Here is a 19,709-nt window from a genome sequence, read left to right as displayed (position 1 = left end):
ACACAGCCCACAGAGAAGAGGCTTCAGAGGAAAGACTTGTTCACCACCCCAGGTGAGGGTGAATAAGTCCAAGCAAATGACAGAAACTTTGGGGCAAACCTCCCAGACAATTCTGCTGGGATTCAGAGAGGCTTGTCAAACCTCTTTCTTCCTTCCATGTGACCCAAGGCACATACAAAGGCTGAAGCTTTCTCCCTGTGGTTACTTTGAAAATCATCATCCCAAATGTTATCCTCTTTTGGTGGAAGCAATCCATGTGTTGAGGAACAGAGATAAAATTTTCCAAAGTCAGCAATGTCATTACAAAGTGTTACTTAATCCTGGGGAGGAAAAAAAAAAAAAAAAAAAGTTCCAATCTTTGCCTCCTAAAATTTTTACACATATTTGTATAAGACCTTGGTCAACCGAGGTCACGGGACTTACCTAAAACTATCAAAATTGGGAAGAGAGAGGGAAATAGAAATCAGATACCATCATCATGGAATAACTTTGGATGGCCACCTGCCAATTTATGTAGACGGTTCAATAGCTCAGAATGCTCCTGATGTCCCTGCTTCTATTTCTTAACAGAAAGCCTGACAGCAAAAAAATACCTCCAAATGAGCAGGATGAGACAAAGTGACCCCACAACATGCCCTGCATTGGTCTATAGTGCATCTTATACACTATTAAAAAATCAAATGGAGGGGCCAGGAGCATGGCCTGGTGGTAGAGTGTGTGCTTTACAGGCACAAGGCCCTGGGTTCAATCCCTAGTGTCACATTAAAAAGAAAAAGTTATCTGAGTGACCCAAGAAAAAAAGAAAAGAAAAAAATCAAATTCAAATCAAATGGAGGATGTAATCACAAAGAAGAGAACACAATAAGCCCTTTGCAGCAAGGATCGAATAAAAGGCATTTGAGCACAATACATGTGGTTCAGAATAAGTAAATCCTTAAGTAGATTAATTACATTACTTCTTGCTCATCAACTATTTTGCTGTAGAAGAAGAATAGCTCTAATCTATGAAAATTAATAGAAATCTATGTAAATCTAGTCACATGTGTTGAGGTTTTAGTGTCTCACTTTACAGGTAAGGAAAGAAAGCACAGAAAGACACGGTGACTATCTGGGGCTCACACACGGTCATGAGCACATAACAAGCACCAAGGACCAAGTCGATGGTTTCTAGCAGAGCACCTTCAGTTCCCAAAACATGTCACAGGTGACATCAAAACTCACACTTCCCTTTTTATGTCAGGAGTTTTATTGTTGTTTTGAAAGAGGACAAAAATAGACAGTAGATAGAAAACTTTTAATTATAAATTCTATTTTTAAACACCTACTGAGGGCAAAAGACCAGGTGTTCTGCCAAAACAAATTAGACAATATTCTTTTTTTTTTTTTTTGGCAGTGCTGGGGATTAACCCAGGGCCTCACTCATCTGGTAGACAAGTGCTCTATCACCGAGTGCTGTATCTCAGTCCTAGACAAAATTCTTATACTAGCAGAGTTCCAACCTTGACCCAGAAGAAAAAAATGAAACATAGGTTGAGAGGAGAGGCCAGCAATCCTGAGGACAGTGAATTCCCAGCACTGTCCTCCTGTAAGAGAGAGAGGCGAGTGAGGGAACAGTCAGAGGATGACTCAAAGACTATTTCAGTACCAGATCCTCTTTCAACCTTGTTGTCCATCTGCTTGCTGAGAATGTGAAACTGTCTGGTTCCAAGTTGGAGAAGGAGAGGAAATCATCTGCTAAAGCCACAGGCGCAGGATCCACAAAGGCACCCTGCCATCACCACGTGCAGTAGGAACCTGGCTCACACCTTGCGGCTACCTGGCTGGACTTCACGCAGTCCTGGTGAGCCCCAGGGGTGAGTTCAGGGACCCAGCAAGACAAAGGAGAAATGTTGTCAATTCGTTCTTCATGTACTTACTGCAGGCTAATCGAGGAGAAAGAACAGCTCAAAGAACCGCATTCAAGAAAGAAGAGTCAATAGGTATTTTAGAGGCAGACGTTGGCTAATTAATGACAACACTTACTTGTCCAGAAGTGCAGCCAGCCAGCCCTTCCTCCCTATTCCTCTTCCCTAGCGAAGTCTGCCCTTCCAACAGAAATCACTGAGGACACCAAAGGCACCTCCTTCCACTGGACCAACCTTCTTTTATACCACCCTGCACCTTTCAGTACCCACACCCATCATCCCCACATACCTGCATGGTTTCCCTGCCTCCTTAAGGAGGCAGAAAATTGAGATTCCAGAAGCACTAAACTTCAGAGAAGCTCCGGTGAACAAGGCTTCAGGAAGCTAATGAGTTCAGAGCCACGGACAAGAAGAGTTCTAACTCTACATTTAAGGGTAAGAAAAACCTCAAGGCCACAATTAGCATTTCAGCCATGTTATAGGCCAAATGATCATTCATAGTTCAGCTAGAAACTTAACCAGCAAGGATAATGTTGTTTCCATAGCAAGATGAATTCCATGTTCTAAACAACCGGTCTGCCAACAAACTTCCGGAACACTAAATATTCATAAATTTGGGCCACCAATAAAACATACAACAATATATTTTTTTACCTTTGAGTTTCTTCTCCCTAACAGCTGAAGAAGAAAATAGAAAGTACCCATGTATGCAACAGGGCACTGAGATTTGATCTCCTTCCCTGGGAGCTACTTGAGTTGACAGTGAAGTCGGTGACTACCACTTGCTCCTAAGACCTCGGGGTGAATTTATTCTTCCCAATGTGTCCAAAACGAGTAACTGGACCCACTTCTGGATAAGTGGGGACTTTGGGGAAAGGCCTTTAAACATTATAAGGAGGCGGAAGAGACAGCAGGTTTGGGAAGGGTTTAATTCACTTTCTGTTGGTCAAGAAAGTAAGTAGAGCTATTGCTACTGCAGCTCAAGAGACAAGTCAAGCTCCAAAGGAAGTTGGTGATTTCTTCTGAATAGATACGCTAACTGTACTCGTGTGTCGGCACATGTGTGCACACACAAGTGCATGAACAGAGACACGTGGCATAAGGAATGAGTTAGAAGAAAACCGATAATGCCCTTCAAAAGAGGAAAATCACTAACACAATAACATATTGGCCAAGCCTGTCCTAGTATTATTTTCTCTTCAAAGAAGTATAAGAAGCCGGGCGCAGTGGTGCACCCCTATAATCCCAGTATCCCGGGAGGCTGAGACAGGAGGATCACAAGTTCAAAGCCAGTCTCAGCAAAAGTGAGATGCTAAGCAACTCTGTGAGACCCCGTCTCTAAACAAAATACAAAATAAGGGCTGGGGATGTGGCTCAGTGCTTGAGTGCCCCTGGGTTTAATCCCCAGTACCAAAAAAAAAAAAAAAAAAAAAAGCCATAAGAAGGGTCAGACCCGGAGGGAAGCTTGGACTTCTCTGTGGAACAGTACCCAAAGTGGTGGCAACCAAACTAGATGAGCGAGAAAAGGCCAAAGTCAGACTTGCAGACCAGAAAAGGAAGGTGCCTCAAATCCCGCGGCGGCTGCACCTGGGTGAAGTCGTCCGTCCCCTTGGCTACAGCTGACTGCGCCAGGATGAACGTCTGTCTGAAGCAGAGCCAGTCGATTTTCTCTATCAGGAGTTTGGCATTGGGATTTGGGGACGGCTGACACGTGGGCCTGGTCAGAGCTGCGCAGCAGCCATGTTGCATAACCTACAGAAGCCAAAGAGGGAACAAGAACAGATGTGCAAGGAGGAGGTGCGAGAAGAGAGAATGAGGATTACAGCTTTCCCATTCTCAGTTCCAGTTCCTTCGGGAAGCCATATGCATTCTGCATTTCAAGACATCCCCGCTCCTTACAATAAATTTTCTTTTTTGTTAAAGCTAGCTTGAATTTAATTTAGTTATGTAAGACTAGAAGCTCTTTGATTAAATCATATTACCATAAAGTAAGTCACTCTATGAAACTCTATGAAAGTGAACTGTGTGAAAAGAGTATAGGGCCGGGGGTGTAGCTCAGTTGGTAAAGAGCTTGCCTTGTACACACAAGGCCCTGGGTTCAATCCCCAGCACCACAAAAAAATAAAGAGTATAGACTTTTTTTTAACATATTTTCAGTTATAGATGGACACAATACTTTTAATTTATTTATTTTACTTTTATGTGGTGTCGAGGATTAAACCCAGAGCTTCACATGGGCTAGGCAAGTGATCAGCCACTGAGCTATAAACCCAGCCTGAGCATAGATAGACTTTTGACTCTACCAGGTTCAAATTGTGATGCCCTGAATATAAGCCATCTAGTCTAGAGGAAGCTTTCTAGGCTACCTGAACCTTAGTGTCTTCACCTAGAAAATGAATGCAGTTAACTGTCACATCTAATTGTGAAAAACAGTACATAGGAAGCACAAATTATAACTTCTAGTAGAATTCAGAGGAATAGTACTATGTAAATATGAAATACTGCACATTTTCTGACATATATGGTCCTGCTGAACCTCATGCATAGATCCTAAAGGACTGAAAAAATCTTCAAATTCTGCATGTCTCAGAATGTGTCCCTAGGTACAACCATAGACAAGAGACCTACAATAATGACCCCGTCCCTGCTATTACCACTTGCTATAACACAACATGAAGGTCCAACTAATCTTGGAGAAACACTTAATCCAGCTCCTCAAGAGGAAGAACTAACTCACTTGAGAAAGGTATGAAGCCCTCTTTTTTTTTTCTTTTTTAAGGACCCCTAGAAGTCCTCATACTGTGTGTGTGTGTGTGTGTGTGTGTGTGTATGCGCGCACGCACGCAAGCACATGTGCACACATGCTTTCTTTCTTGTTAATTATTAATTTATTTGCAGTAACAGGGACTGAGCCCCAGGATGCTCTATCAAGGAGCTGTATCCCTAGCCCTCCTTTTTTTTCTTTTTTTTTTTTGAGACAGGGTCTTTCTAAGCTGCCCAGGCTGGCCTAAACTTGTGATCCTTCTGCCTCAGCCTCCCCAAGTCTAGGATTTCAAGCGTGCAACACTGCATGTGGCCACAAATCCCTCTTAAGACATAATCACTTCTTAAAGACACCACTCCCAACTCTGTCACAATGGCAATCAAATTTCACTGTGGGTTTTGGAGGGGGACAAGCCATAAACAAGCACAGCCAGCATTTACTCTATTAGATTTGAATCACTGAGCTCCTTGAATTTCTCCCTCGGTGAGCTGTGCGGGAGGGCAGACATTGGGTCTGTCATTCGAAGGATTATGCTCCCCATGGGAGTACTCAGAAATGGCAAGTAAATAAGCATGTAGTGTTTTATAATGATAAACTGTATTTTATGGTAATATTTGCTTAAGAAATAAAAAAATATGATTTGTGATCTACTTCAGAATCACAAATGTAATTAAATTCATCAATGTAACGAAGTCCATAACAACCTACGCAGGGCTGAAGGAAGGGAGTTCCTGCTCGGTTAGTTCTAAAGAACTAAATGTTTGGCAATGGAGCACTGTACGATGCACAGCGTGGGGTCTTCTTTGATTGTCTTCTGCTCTAATATTTCAAAAGAACACACCACCTAACCCACAAACATGGAAGTATACACCTGTACACACTGAGAATAAGGGCCGGATCTCCATGGGCTTGTCTTGCATCACAATCAGTCAAAAATGTCCACACGTTGCTGTTCCCACGTGTTGAGGGTACTGGTGAGCTTGAGGGGACCTGGATGCAGCGGCACCTCAAGACATGTTCAGCACCCTCAGTAAGATTCCGAGCGAGCAAACCAAAATCCACCAAGTTACACGTAGATCCGTAGGCAGCATCTAGTCTCACTTCTGCATTATTGCTGCCTTAACTGACCTGTGGACAATCTGGACACTACATTCTTACCTACAACTGCTATGGAAACAAATATAAAGATTCCTCAAAAGACAAGGCCTGAGACCACCAGGTGACCCACCAAGTGACTTCTGGGTATTTATCCTGAAGAATTAACGTCATCATACTGTAGCGACACACGCAGACCAATGTTGTAGCAGTGAAATGCACATTAGCTTAACTATGGAACCAGCCTGGTGTCTTTTAACAACAGATAAATGAATCAAGAAAATGTGATATATATACACAGTGGAGTTTTATTCAGCCATAATGAAATTATGTCATTTTCAGGAAAATAGATGGAACTAGAGACCATTATGTTAAGCAAGGTAAGCCAAACTCAAAGGTCAAGGGTCATATGTTTTCTTATATGTAGGATATGCTAGAGAGCAAAACTAAAAAGAAAGGTGGGGTGGGGTGTCTCGTGGAAATCAAAAGGACATCAGTAGACGAAAGAGACCAGGGGGTGGGGGCGGGGAGGAAGGGGGTGAGTGCTGGGGAGTGATACTGGCATATTGTGTGCATGTACGAGTATGTCGCAAATCCCATTGTTATGTACAACTACAATGCACCAATAAAAATGTGGAAAGAAAAAAAATACAAAATAAAATTCCCCCAGCTGATTCTAATGTCAAGTGAAGCACTGAGAACTACTGGTCTATCACAGGGGTAAGGAAAGACCTCCCTGGGGAACCGACATCTAAGCTGAGACAGGGGAGGAGTAGGAGTCAGAAAATAAATATGAAAAAAGTGCCCAGACAGTGAAAACTGTGTGTTTCAAGGGCAGAGGGCAGAAAAGCATGATGCATGTGAGGAATTTAGAGAATTCAGTAGGACTGGAGTGTAGAAAGGTTGAAACACACTCTAGGATTCGGGTGGAGGGGTTAGCCAGGTGAGAGAGAAGGAATCTGTAAGTTTAAAAGCTGAACTAACCCCCGTAGGAAGCCTCTTTAAGCGACTTCATCTTACCAGATCTGTATTCTTTAAGTAATCCCTTTGGCTACACTGTAGAAATAGATCCAGGGGAGCAAAATTGCATGCAGGTGTTTCTAGGTAAGGGCACTGCAGCACAGGGTTAGAGACGGTGCTGATGGTGGCCAAAAACTGCTGGGACAAGGGACCAGGGAGGATGTGGGCAATACAGGAGTTCAATATCCCAAGGTTGACTTCCATGATTCTGATAACAGCAATTGGATGGGCGACCGTGGAGGAAAACACATGTTGATTTCAAGGTGAACTATAGAGTGACATGCCTTGGGCTCTATGACAACACGCATTCAGGAGAAGTCTGCTTACTTAGTTATCGAATGGAAACCAGGGATTTTGATTTCACCTACAGTCATACAAGTTTGAGGTGAAGAAAGCTTAGAACCTAAACCTCTTCAGATCACTCACAAATAGAGATAGCGAAGGTTCCAAACAGGAATGACCAGAGCAGTAGGACCAAGTGAGTGGACTCCATGAGAGCCAAGGGACTAGAAATTCTGCGAAGAAGAGACTGCAGAACCTAAAGGCGCTGAAAACTCCAGCAAGGTAAAGACCCAAAGGGCCCACTGGACCGGCGATCCTGGAGGTCCACACTGACTCTGCAACAGGAGACCCAAGAGTAGGGAGATGGGGTGTGAACCGCAAGTAAAAACAAAGATGGCAGTGGGCAGCATGGTCAAGAAAGACGAGGAAGTGGGCACCGTGGCACACGCCTGTCCTCCCAACAGCTCCAGAGGCTGAGGTAGGAGAATTCCAAGTTCAGAGGAAGGCTTAGCCACTTAGCGAGACCCTGTCTCAAAGTGAAAAATAAAAAGGGCTGGGGATGTGGCTCAGTGTAAAGCACCCCTGGGTTCAACCCCCAGTAGCTGGATAGACTATGAAGAATAAGGTCCATGAGATGCACACTCGGTGAGAATGATTCAGCATTTTCATTAAGCAACATACTCTAGATTCATGTCTAAGGTGAGGCTCCCCATAAACCCAGAGCTCAATGAAGGTGAAGAAGAGCCACAGCATTGTAAATAAGAGTGTTGGGTTAAGTTGATGCAGTTCAACTAAAAGTAAACCAAAACAAGATGCTTTCGCAAACATAAATTGCTAAATGATAATCAAGGCAAATTTGGCCACAGACTCTCAATAAAATAAAATATTATGTACAAAAAGTTAGTGCTCTTCAAAGTTTAAAACCTTTTAGAAATAACTTTTAATATAAAATGTTAATGAAGTAAGTCCCCCTCTCTTTCCCCATATATATATGTATATACACACATCAACAGTTGTTTGAGTTACGGTGGTCTCATAGGAAACCATGCCAACATATCAATGATATGAAGCAAAGGCTGAGTATCCACACTGCTGGGAAGACAGCATAAGGCTTCAGAGCTGGACCACTTCCAAGTTCTTCAGAATCCACACCATGGGCCCTACCACAGCCCCCCTCTAGCTGCAGTCATTTCATCTGCCTTGCTCCATTTATGTGTGTGCTAGGACTATGCATGTGTAACTATGTACATGACACATATTATGTATTATCATGCACGTAAATTATGCACTACATTAATATAAGCATGCATGACGTTATTAATATTATACAATACTAATGCCTACTCATGCGTACTCTAATTACAACCATGAATTGTGTGTGTGTGTGTGTGTGTGTGTGTGTGTTCATGTTCTGGGGATAAAACCCAGGGCCCTGCACATGTTATGCAAGCACTCTACCACTAAGCTGCATCCGCAGCCCTTTCTATTGTATTTGAGACAGGGTCTTGCTAAGTTGCCCAGGCTGGCCGCCAACTTGGGATCCTCTGCCTCAGCCTCCTGAGTAGCTGAGATTACAAGCATGCACCATCCTGCCCAGCTTCCCATGAGTATTCTTCACTGGCCAACAGAGACCTAACGTTACAGGCATCGCTGGTGATGGGACGGAGTGAGGCTGGCCCTAACATGGCACCTCTCCTGCAAGGAGAAAGGGGTGACTTTGCTGAATAAGTCTGTCAGAGCATTTCCACTCCCCCTACTAGTATGTCATTTAGTAAAAAGATGGGGATACCGATCTGACCAATGAACTTCCAGGGGAAGCCAGCTCCAGTAGTTATTGAGAAATCTCTTCTTGACAGGTACATAGGGGAAAGGCATGTGACCACTTCCATTTTTCTGCCATTGGTAAATGCAGGTATGATGCTTGGGTCTGCTGCAGCCCTTCTGTCAGACAACCACAAGTCACTGGCTGCCACACTGAGGATGACAACAGAAGATAGGAACAACCAGTCCACGAGGACCCCATTGAACTGCTAAATCAATCCCTTCTGAAAGGTCTTACACCCGTGCTTCTGATTATGTAGACTTGTAAATTTTCCTTTCTGCATAAACCAGTTTTACCCAAGCTTCTAGTACTTTCAGCCAACAGTTGCTCATTATTTCTAACATATGGATATTTCCAAAGCACATCTCTAACATATTGATTATTTCTAATGTAATAATATGTCTGTGTCAATTAAAGATAATTGTTTTTAAACGCTTAAGATGCTTACATGAAAAACTTCTGCTGAAAGACCAAAACACAATATGGCAATTTTCCTCATTATTTGCAATCAAATTGATTACATGCACCTTGGTTATTTCTCCCCACGCATGATTTCTCACAGAAAACTCTGTAGCAAATAACCTAAAAGAAACTGGAGAAGGGGGAGGTTTGACATCTTGTTCATCTCTCAAACTCTTACTGTACGACAAGAATCGATCTTGCTGTTGACAAACACAAAGTTGTGAATATTAGACTAAAAATCCAAAAATCACAATCTTTATAGTGTGAATGCCAAAATGAATTTAGGAGTTAGCATCTTAAGATTTTTTAAAAATACTGGAAATAAAAGAACACTATAGGGAAGAGAGAGATCACTGTTCAATTAATATAACAGATGGCCTGAGAACTGGACTTCTCTTCCCCATTGATTGTCCTCGAAGACCCAAGTGTTAACTGCAGCCATGAAAAATAATTTAAAGCTACCCTTGTTCCCCCTCCATACAGCTAACTACCACTTGGCTTTAGAGGAACACTTTTTTACATACTTCCCAGCCCTGTTGTTTTTGGTAACTCCACCAGTGCCGTTCAACTTGGTGGAGGGAAGGGAAGTGGGAGGACTGGAGTTTCACTGATTTCCCCGAAGTAAAGTTCTATGACACAATTTTCATCATTGTTTCAATGTTGTCTGGGTCTCGGAATCTGCTCATATCCATACTACCATTCAAATTCCAAAAACTGTTTTCACTAGTTAAAACATACATTGTTTCAGTTTGGTTCTCTTATTGATGTCCCTAGTGCTCTTCCCTTCCCTAACAGTACAGAAATAAAACAAGGGCCACAAAGGTGGGAGAAGGCAGGATTATTCAAGCAGAGCAGTTACTAGAAGGACACAGAGTATCAGTGAGGACACTGGTTCTCTGCCCTGATACTACACTAGAATCATTGGGGGTGCATTTTAAGAATGACACTTGGGGCTGGGGCTGTAGCTCAGTGGTGGAGTGCTTGCCTAGCATGTGTGAGGTTCTGGTTCGATCCTCAGAACCACATATAAATAAATTAAATAAAGGTATAAAAAATACAACAACATTTTTTTTAAAAATGACACTTGGCTGATTTCAATGCTAAATTGGTAAAACCAGAAGCTCTGGAAAAGGGTCCTGGAAGTTATATTTTTAAATAGATTCCCCACATGATTTTAATGTGTACCTAGAGTTCACTAAGAATTAGATTTGTCTGCTTATAACAGGGGTTGGGGGGAGGGAATGTCTTAAGATAAAAGCTTTTTCTTCCTTTCATATAAAAAAGTTTCTTTCTGCACATAATTGTACCTATAAAGCTGCTGAGTTATTTAGGACCTGAGCTTATTCTGTCTTCTGCTCACAGTCCTTGTGTCAGTCTTGTATTTCCAAGATTACTTTATGGGCCAAGATGCCTGCTGAAATTCCAGCCATCACATCCAACAACAGAGGAAAGAAGAAAAGAGAAAGGAGCAGAAGAATGTGTATCTCTTCTAGAAGGACCCACTCTAACAGTCTAACTGGAATTTCCCACCACCCTCTACTTACATCTTATTATCTGAAGCTCAACTTTGGGACGACATTTGGTTGCAATGGAGACTGAGGTATACAGCCTTTAACTTGGTTCATGCTCTGTTGCTGAAGGAGAAGTTGAAAGTGGGATTTGGGGAGGCGACCAGCAGGTTCTGCCACAGTTAAACAAATCTGCAGCATAGCTTAGGCTCTTTTCTTTCAAATGTGCTCTTTTTTGTTTAAATCAGCCTCATTTTTATTTTTTAGTAACATGTATTAATCGCACATATTTGTGGAGTTGAGTTTGATATTCCAGCATGTTCACTGAATATATACGGATCAAATCGGGAATTTGCACCACCCTCCCTGCATCATTTCTTCCTGGCTGGAGCCTCTGAGCACCCACTCCACATCTTCTTAAGATACATAACAGGATGTTTTGAATGACAGACATCCCTCTGTGCTGGGGAACATCAGCGCTTACTGCTATCCACCTGTGTTGTGTACCCTTTACCCACCCCTGCCCGGGCCCTTCCCAACCTCTAGTAATCACTACTCTACATTCAGGCCCATTTTCCCAAGTCTTAACCAGCCTTAGAAGACACTTATGTGACATGAAACACAAAGTACGAAAACTCAACACCATTACCTTCTGCCATGGTTAAATAAGCTGAAGACACAGAACCACATTCACCAGCAGGATCTGTTGTCCATAAGGTCACAGTGACCTTATAATAAGCTTCAAACACTGGGCGTAGGATCAAGGATATGTGTGCATTGCACAACAGCCATACCCATTCTGGGCAAGGTGCGCAAGGAGCCAGGAGGTCTTTTGTAACATAACCCTGTGCTAAGAATAGAGGCAGACTCTTCTCTGCCACACTGAGCAGCAGGTACACCAAGAGATACTCACCCCTGTGCTGTCAATCGCCCAGTTTCATACATACATTTGACCCTGAGCTCTTTCTTATAGATTCTGTGTGTAACGGAGCAAGGAGAGTAAGATGCTCCTCAGCGTGGGCAGATGCATCTTGCACAGCAAGTGCGGGACTACCCACTTCCAGCTCAGTGCCACGCCCTGCAGCTCCTCTCCCTTCCTCACACCCACTGGGCCTCCAGTGGTCTCATGGTGGCCACAGCAGAGGCCTCTATCACAGTATTGCCATTGCAAAACAACAGATTCCAAATTCCCACCCCAGTGACCTGGGTCTTAAACTGCCTGAGAGGAGGAACATCACTGCTTCCCGGCAATGAGGGTGGTGCCAATCAGGTAAATTAAAGAACATAACCAACGAGTCGCCTTTCTAGTTAATGCTTGGCAAAATGTGTGTTGACACAAGGCACCTTTAAGGAGCCTTCAGGCCTGAACAGTGTGCCTCCAAAATTCACATGTCCTAACCTCCAGGACTTCAGAATACAACTATATTTAAGGATATTGTCTCTAGAGAGGTAACTGGGTTAAAATGAAGTCACTGGGGGTGGGACCTGATCCAACATAACTGGTGTCCTTATAAGAAGATATAATGTCACCAACACATAGAAGGAAGACCATGTGGGGTCACAGGGAGAAGATGCCATCTGCAAGTCAAAGAGGGGGACCTCAGGATAAATCAAACCTGCTAACACTTTGATCTTGGACAAGCTACCAGTCTGTGGTGCTTCCTTGCAGCAGGCTCCCAAACTAATGGAAGGAGCAGCAACCTCAAACAGCACCAGTGTTAGACTGGTGGTAAAGACCCTGAGATCACACAGTTAGGTGCTCACCTCTTTTACCTAACTACAGGCAGGTCTAGACCCAATCAAAGTCTGAAGTCCCAGATTTTTAATGAACACAAAGAAAGAAAAACAGAGAGAGAGAGAGAGAAAGGGAGGGAGAGAGGAGACAAAAACCCAGCCAGACATGGTAACACACACCAATAATCCCAAACAATCTGGGAGCTTAAGGCAGGAAGATTGCAAGTCCAAGGTCAGACTCAGCGATTTAGCAAGACCATGCGTCAAAATAAAAAATAAAGGCTGGGATACGGCTCAGTGGTAAAGTACCCCTGGCTTCAATCTCACCAGTATCAAATAACCCAAAAACAAACAAACAAAAAGCCCTATAATTTGAACAACAAAATAAAGTAGTATTAAATTATAGCACAAAACATCAAATTAAATATTTATATATCCATATGACATTAACAGATGAGTGAGAATAGGACAATCTCCCATGTGGAAAAATTCCAAATAATTTGTGCATGTAGATACTCTCCCTCAAGGAGGTGACACAAAGCACTCCACTTCTTACGTGACTTCCTTCTACTGAGTTCTGGAGGAAAAAGGAGGGTGGGGACAAAGCTTTGCAGTGGAAAACCCCGACCAGCACTGCCCCGGCCAGGAGCTCCAGGCTCATATCAGTGTGACAAGTCACGCTGACAGCCTGTCCCCCAATGAGGTGAAGAGAAGGGGGTGCGCTGCTTCCTAAGAACCCACACCCAAGCCTGACCATAAGGAAAACACCAGCAAAAACCCAGCTTCCCACTGGGGAACAGTCTGAAAATACTCTTCAAAACTGCGAAGGTCATCAAAGACCTTGTGAGAGAGAGACGTGCTGGGAAAAGCCTAAGGAAAGATGATGACCACATGTAACTGGTGGCCTGGGTGGATCCTGGGACAGAAAAGGATCACTGGGTAAACACTGAGGCAGTGGGAATAAAGTACAGGCTGCAGTTAATTAAAAAAACGGTAAATGGACCCCCGATGGGGGGTTGTTAAGGTGGGAGGTGGGTACTCGGATGTGTCTGTCCCTTCCTCTCAAAGTGGCCGGGAACCCAAAGCTGCTCTCCACGAGTGGTCTTTAAAATGAGAGTGCTCCTAACACTCATGGGCAGGGCACCCTGCAGAATTTCAGTAGGGCTCTTTCTTTTCCATCTGCAGGACTCCCACAAGAACCTGCGGCTGCTGGAGGAGGGAGCCCTGGGCCGGAAAGGGCTGCCCAGCCACAGGGTCTCCGGTGCCCAGCCACATGGAAGCAAGCCCAGTTCCGTTACCTGGGCAGCGGAGTGGGTTCTCGGAGGGAAGTCAAAGGGTACCACACGAGAAGTGGAAAGGTGACCTGAGGAAGGACGCGGGCCACCAGATCTGTGGCATTCTCTCAATGAACTCCCCAACCTGCTGACAGCCTTCCAGGCTCAGCAATTACTTCCTCGGTATCTTCAAGTCCATCAAACCACCCACGGTGACTCACACCAAGAGAAATCAGTGAGGAATCAGGTAGAAAAACAGGCACCACCGTGGCAGGCAGCCCCCCTGCCCCACGCTGGGCTTGGTCAGCGGGGCCTGAGAGTGTCGACTGTGTCCGCAGCAGGTTTGCCCGATTTCATCATCTGACCCTGTTATTCATGTGGCCATGGGAAAAACCACAAGGAACTCCCATAAGTGTCTTCTAGAACAAACCAAAGCATGTTAATAAATAAATAAGTAAAGACAACTATCTATAAGCCCTATCCCAAGCAAAGGAGAACAAAATAAGTTTACCTACGGTAGGAAGCTACAGAATGACTTCACCTACAGTAAATTTACCTACTGAAACTGTCAACATGCTACAGAATGAATTTACCTACACTACGTGAATAAACATATTTCTGGGGCTGGGGTCGTGGCTCAGTGGTAGAGCACTCGCCTAGCATGCATGAGGCACTGGGTTCAATCCTCAGTACCACATAAAAATAAAACAAAGACTGTGTCCACCTAAAACTAAAAAACAAACATTTTTAAAAATTAAAAAAATAAAAATAAACATTTCTAACAGGTTGGTCTCAATGGGAGGGAAATAGAGATTTGTTGTCATTCATTCATTCAGCCCTTTTGCACGTGCCTACCAAGGGGAAACACTGGTCAGCAACCTGATCCCAAAGTCCAGCATGCACAAATACCATATGAAAAGTCTGTTTTGAATGCAAATTCCAGGGCCTCCCTCCCCGTGCTCCCTTCCTCACCCTCTCCATGAAAATATCCAGTCCAATTCAGCAGCAGGAGTGGGGCCTTATAAATACATATTTTAAACACAGATCTCAACTAATTCTGAAAAAAAAAAAACCGATTTAAGTCTCATTCTCTATTTTAGTGGTTTTTAATCCTGGCTCACATTAGAAATCTCTGAAAAGATTGACGGAAGAAGAGGGCAAAGCCCTTACACATAAATACCCAAACCCCTAAACAAGCCGATCAGAACATCCAGCATGTGAGACTCAGGAATGTGTTTTTAAGCTCCCCAGGTGACTTGCCATTTGGTGTCTCCAGGTGGTATTATCTGTCTGGGTTGTTGTACGTCAGATTTCAAGCCCCTCCCTGAAGATTTGGATTCAGGTCTGGGTAAGGCCCCTGTTTGTCTAGCTAGCACCCCAGGGATTCTCATGATGGGTTTTGAGTAAGTGTCTTTTACTTAGCTGAGTCAAAAACTAGAGTCCCAGCATGGCTACTAGGGATTATTTAGCCCTGTTTTGGAGTCTTCCCCCGCACCTGCCACACCAAGCTCCAATCCGAGCTAAGAAAGAAGGAGCTCATTTTACTTAACACTGAACAGAAATGAAAATCCAATGCTTTATACCACCGAGACCTCTGAAGCCCCACATTTACTATTAATACAATTGCGTATGTCTGCAAGATTTAAATACTGTAGTGAACACTCCAAACTATGTACCAGGCGAATGGTCTTATGCCCATCTATTAACAAATGTTCACAACAATGTTATGAATAGGAGCTCTTCTAAATGCTAACTCCGAAGATAAGGAAACTGAGGCACAAAGGTTAAGCAAATGGACTCAGTTACCTGGAGTCACCTAGAGGATGAATTTGAACTTGAAACGTAAAGGATCAGGGTCTGCTGTCTTAACCTTAACACAATAATACTGCTCAGCAAGTGAAAGTTAAAGAGCCTGCCTACACGTTACTTGTTGCCAAGAAATAAAAAAAAAAAAAAAAAAAAAAAAAAAAAAATCAGAAAAGATCAAGCAAGCTAATGTTTACTGCAACCCCACCAGGTACCAAGCACGGGGCTCCAGGTGCGATGTATTTTATCTCACTTAACTCATTGCAAAGCACGATGCAAAATAAATAAATAAAAAGCCAGTGAAAGCTTCCAAGTGGACTTGGCAGGCCGGAGGCCAGAGAATGAGCCAGTTGTGGGGTGCCCGTCGGGGCCAGAGGAGTCTGGACCAAGTGTGACTGAGCTGGCTGTGGAAGGAGTTTTGGAAGAGGGGGAGCTGTGGAGCTCTCTGACTCAAAGGACAGGCCTCACTGAGGTCTGGAAGGGGACAGGAGCTTCATTCAGACATGCTGCTTCCCAGGGCAAATCGTAACAAGTCAGGACAGATGGCTGAGGTCCGCCCACTTGGAGGATTGACAAGACATGATGTTGCCTTTAAAGAAAACCCACAAGAGCAACCCCCTCGTCATGCCTTAGGTTTCCTCGGGAGTAGGGGCACGGGAGGGAGAAAAGTATGCAAACCCGAGGCCTTAGAGAACATCTGGCCAGTGGCCTGGAGAGAACTGCCTGTGTCCTCAGGCGAAGCAATGGTGAGTGGCTGCTCCCTATCTACCTGCTTGTGACATTATATGATGACAGTCCCTAACAGCACCTCTAGTCAAGAAGAGCCATGCTAAAGATCAGCCTCCAGGACATCTGCCTGCCTCCAGCATTCCTGAGGTCCAGGGCTCTGCCTCTGCCAGGCCACAGGGCATACACACAGTGAGGCCTTCACAGTACTGGAACTCTGTGCCCGACAGCTGAACAGGAAGGTATAAAGGGAAGTGGGACCAGATGCACAAAGACAAGTCCTAGAGAGGTAGGGAAAGGAGTGTCTTAGTCCACATGGGCCGCTGCAGCAGGATACCATCAACTGGTATAGTTTATAAACAACAGAAACCCTATTCCCCACAGTTCTGGAAGCTGGACAGTCCAAGACCAAGACACACTCAGTGTCTGATGAGGGCCTCCTTCCTACTGTATGGAAAGCCACCTTGTCCCTGTCACCCCACATGGTGGAAGCAGCAGGGGTCTCTCAGACCTCTTTCATAAGGGCACTAATCCCATTCACGAGGGCCCTACCCCCATGACCTAGTGGCCTTCCTCAGGCCCCAGATTCCTAATACCATCACCTTGTGGGGGGTCAGTCAAGAGTTCAACAACATGGATTTCTGGGACAACAACATTAAGATCATAGCAGGGAAATCTAGAAGTCTGGCAAAGAACCCCACCACAGCAGCAGCAGCAGCAAGAATATTTTGGCTGCTACAGACCAGATCCAAGAATATGAGCCATTGGGTCTCTTCAGGTGGGCTATGGGAAGCTGTGGGCTCAAACTCATGAATTGGAACTGAAAGGCAGGCACAATTCTGCAGGTAAATCCCACCCATAACTGAAGTGTGAGGCTTCTTACCAGACATGCATTCAAGGGCAAGTGAGAGTGACAGCTTCAAAGACGTGGGGAAGCAGAAAAGATGTACAAACCTTCCTGAGAGAAGGTCCAGTGAACAAACAGAAACAGGCAGTGGCTCTCTCCAATGGCCATGAATAATAAGCAAATATGTTAAATTATCCTATACTTCCTTCTCTTTTTAACTCAGCTCCTACTATGGTTTATTTACAAATTTACAAAGCCAAACATGACCAAAAATAAAAAAGCCTGATTGAAGTTGATTGAAGAGTTTATTATTTTCCAAACTTTCTATTATATGTTTTATTCCTCTGGGCATGTAGGGCTGAGTAGACCATTTATGCCAGACAAATCAGAATTAATGGTTCAAGATTTTTTTACTTCCTCCATACGAGAAATAATAGCCGGCAGCATTTATAATTTATCATTGCTTCAAGGCAGACTGCACTCACATTTCCCACCTTTCGTTCAATCCACTTAAAATCCATACCTATTGTCTTCCCTCTGTGCATTATGAAGTCCTAATCTCCTTTGTGTGCTATACCAATAGTGACTTCTCCGTTGGCAAACAGTGCAATGCCTGCTTGCAACCCATTGAACCTTCAAAGCAAGCAACAACACCAAATATTTAGAACATTCTCAGGCATACCAAATGAAAACAAGCCTATTGTTCCCAAGAATTATTTGATGTACATCCATGAGCAATAAACCTGGTGAATTCTCCAAAGGAAAAAAAAAAATGAAAGAAAGCAATGTTTTGGATATCTTCCTTTCCACAACTTGGACAAACCTTTATGGGAGCAAATATGACATGGTATTTTTAAAGATGTATGTGACTAAATCTCTCACTCATCTGTAACCATTGTGGGAGGGGGCTGTCTAGTTCTTCCACCATTGTGTGAATGTGCTGCATCAAGCGTGGCAAATGCTCAAGGGTCACCTGTGGAAAGAAAAGGTGTTACCTAAGGCTAAAAACAAAACTAACTTACGTGCATTTCAGAAATATCCTTGGCTGAAACCATTAAAAATAAATGAGAAGAATCTGATTAGGCTTTCAAGCAAACACCTCGCTGCCATCGTCATTTACATTCATCTGCCATTTATACAGCTTGGGTAGTAAAAGGAAGACACCTGAGAGCCATCGCAACAATATTCACAGAAGAAACCCAGGCGTGTGGGACTGGAGTTACCACCAAGCACCACGGTGCCATCGCCTGCCAGCCCCGGTTTCCTACAAGAGCTCTTGACCTTTCGAAGACACTTTCCTCCTGGGTACAGTAGGGCACCACAAAAGCTTCCAGTGAGAATTAAGTATGCTCATAACAGCAAACAACTACTGGGTATTTATTATCTGCTAGAAATTATGTAAATTCTTTACATTTTTATACTATTTTATACAAAGAAAATCTCATTTAAACCTCAGGTTAAATCAAATATTATTCTCTCCATTCCATAGATGAGAAATTGGAAGCATTTAGACCTTCAGCTTTGCCCAAGGTCAGACATGGTGAGCACCAAAACCAGGGCAGAAACACAGTAGTGGCCTCGAAAGCTGGTGCCCCAACCTCTAGGCCGCATGAGCATCCAGGTGTCTGGCCTTTCCTTAGGCACAGAACAAAGGACGGAGGGACACACACACACAGAACAAAGGACGGAGGGACACACACACACACACACACACACAATCAAACAATAATATACTAAAAAAGGACTTAAGAAAAATGAAATTGCTACAAGCGTTAGCAAAACTGACAATATTACTATCCTTGTATGTAAAGATTTGGGGAAAGATATGACTTCCACCATTTAGCACTCAAAGCCTTGGGAAATCACACAAAAACCCATCCAACCACCGTTGAAAACATGCTGAAGTTCCTAATATAACTGCTGCACGACTCTGTGGGCTCTGTTTCTCCTTTTATGAAGGTTTCACTGGCACCAGGACAGCGTCCACCTCAGGCCTTTGGCTCTTGTTTCCCTGCCCGGAGTCTACCTCTCCACTTACCCAGGCTCCTCCCTCACCTGCCCCTTTCAGGTGTAAATGACATGAACACCATCTTGTCAATCACACTCTTCACAATTGCTAGCCCTGTTCCCCCTATAGTGAGTATCACTATCGGATGACACATGGTACATTTTGCTGTCTTGTTGATTTCCTGTCTCCCCACCCCATTCCTTAGAAGGTCAGCTTCATGACGGCTGGAATTTTTGTCTCTTCCTCTTCACTGCCATTTCTGCAGTTCTTAAAAGAGTGGAGCCTCGCTTAACTGTTGAATGACTTACTTCATTGTTGCCTATGGAATCCTCCTGCATTGAACATTTTGAAACTCTTCCTTTATAAAATGGATCATATTCTTTTTCCGGCACAGGGGAGTAAGGGGATTGAGCTCAGGGCACTTAACCACTGAGCTACATCCTTTTTATTTTGAGTC

General features: G+C 43.8%; 1 protein-coding gene across 2 annotated transcripts in view; it reads right to left on the bottom strand.

Moving 5' to 3' along the window:
• Positions 1-19,709, bottom strand: part of Rnf144b (ring finger protein 144B) — a 160,263-nt gene that overhangs the window by 97,702 nt on the left and 42,852 nt on the right. Inside the window, exon 1 of one of the 2 annotated variants that reach the window (XM_076859255.1) lies at positions 11,507-11,565. The exons of the other annotated variant lie outside the window; for it this stretch is intronic. The gene's annotated coding sequence lies outside the window, so the exon portion shown is untranslated. Of the gene's footprint in view, positions 1-11,506; positions 11,566-19,709 lie in introns of those variants that run through there. 2 annotated transcript variants of the gene reach the window in all.

This window comes from Callospermophilus lateralis, chromosome 6 (assembly GCF_048772815.1).
Source record: "Callospermophilus lateralis isolate mCalLat2 chromosome 6, mCalLat2.hap1, whole genome shotgun sequence".
NCBI lineage: Eukaryota > Metazoa > Chordata > Mammalia > Rodentia > Sciuridae > Callospermophilus > Callospermophilus lateralis.
This window is presented reverse-complemented; position numbering and strand designations above follow the sequence as displayed.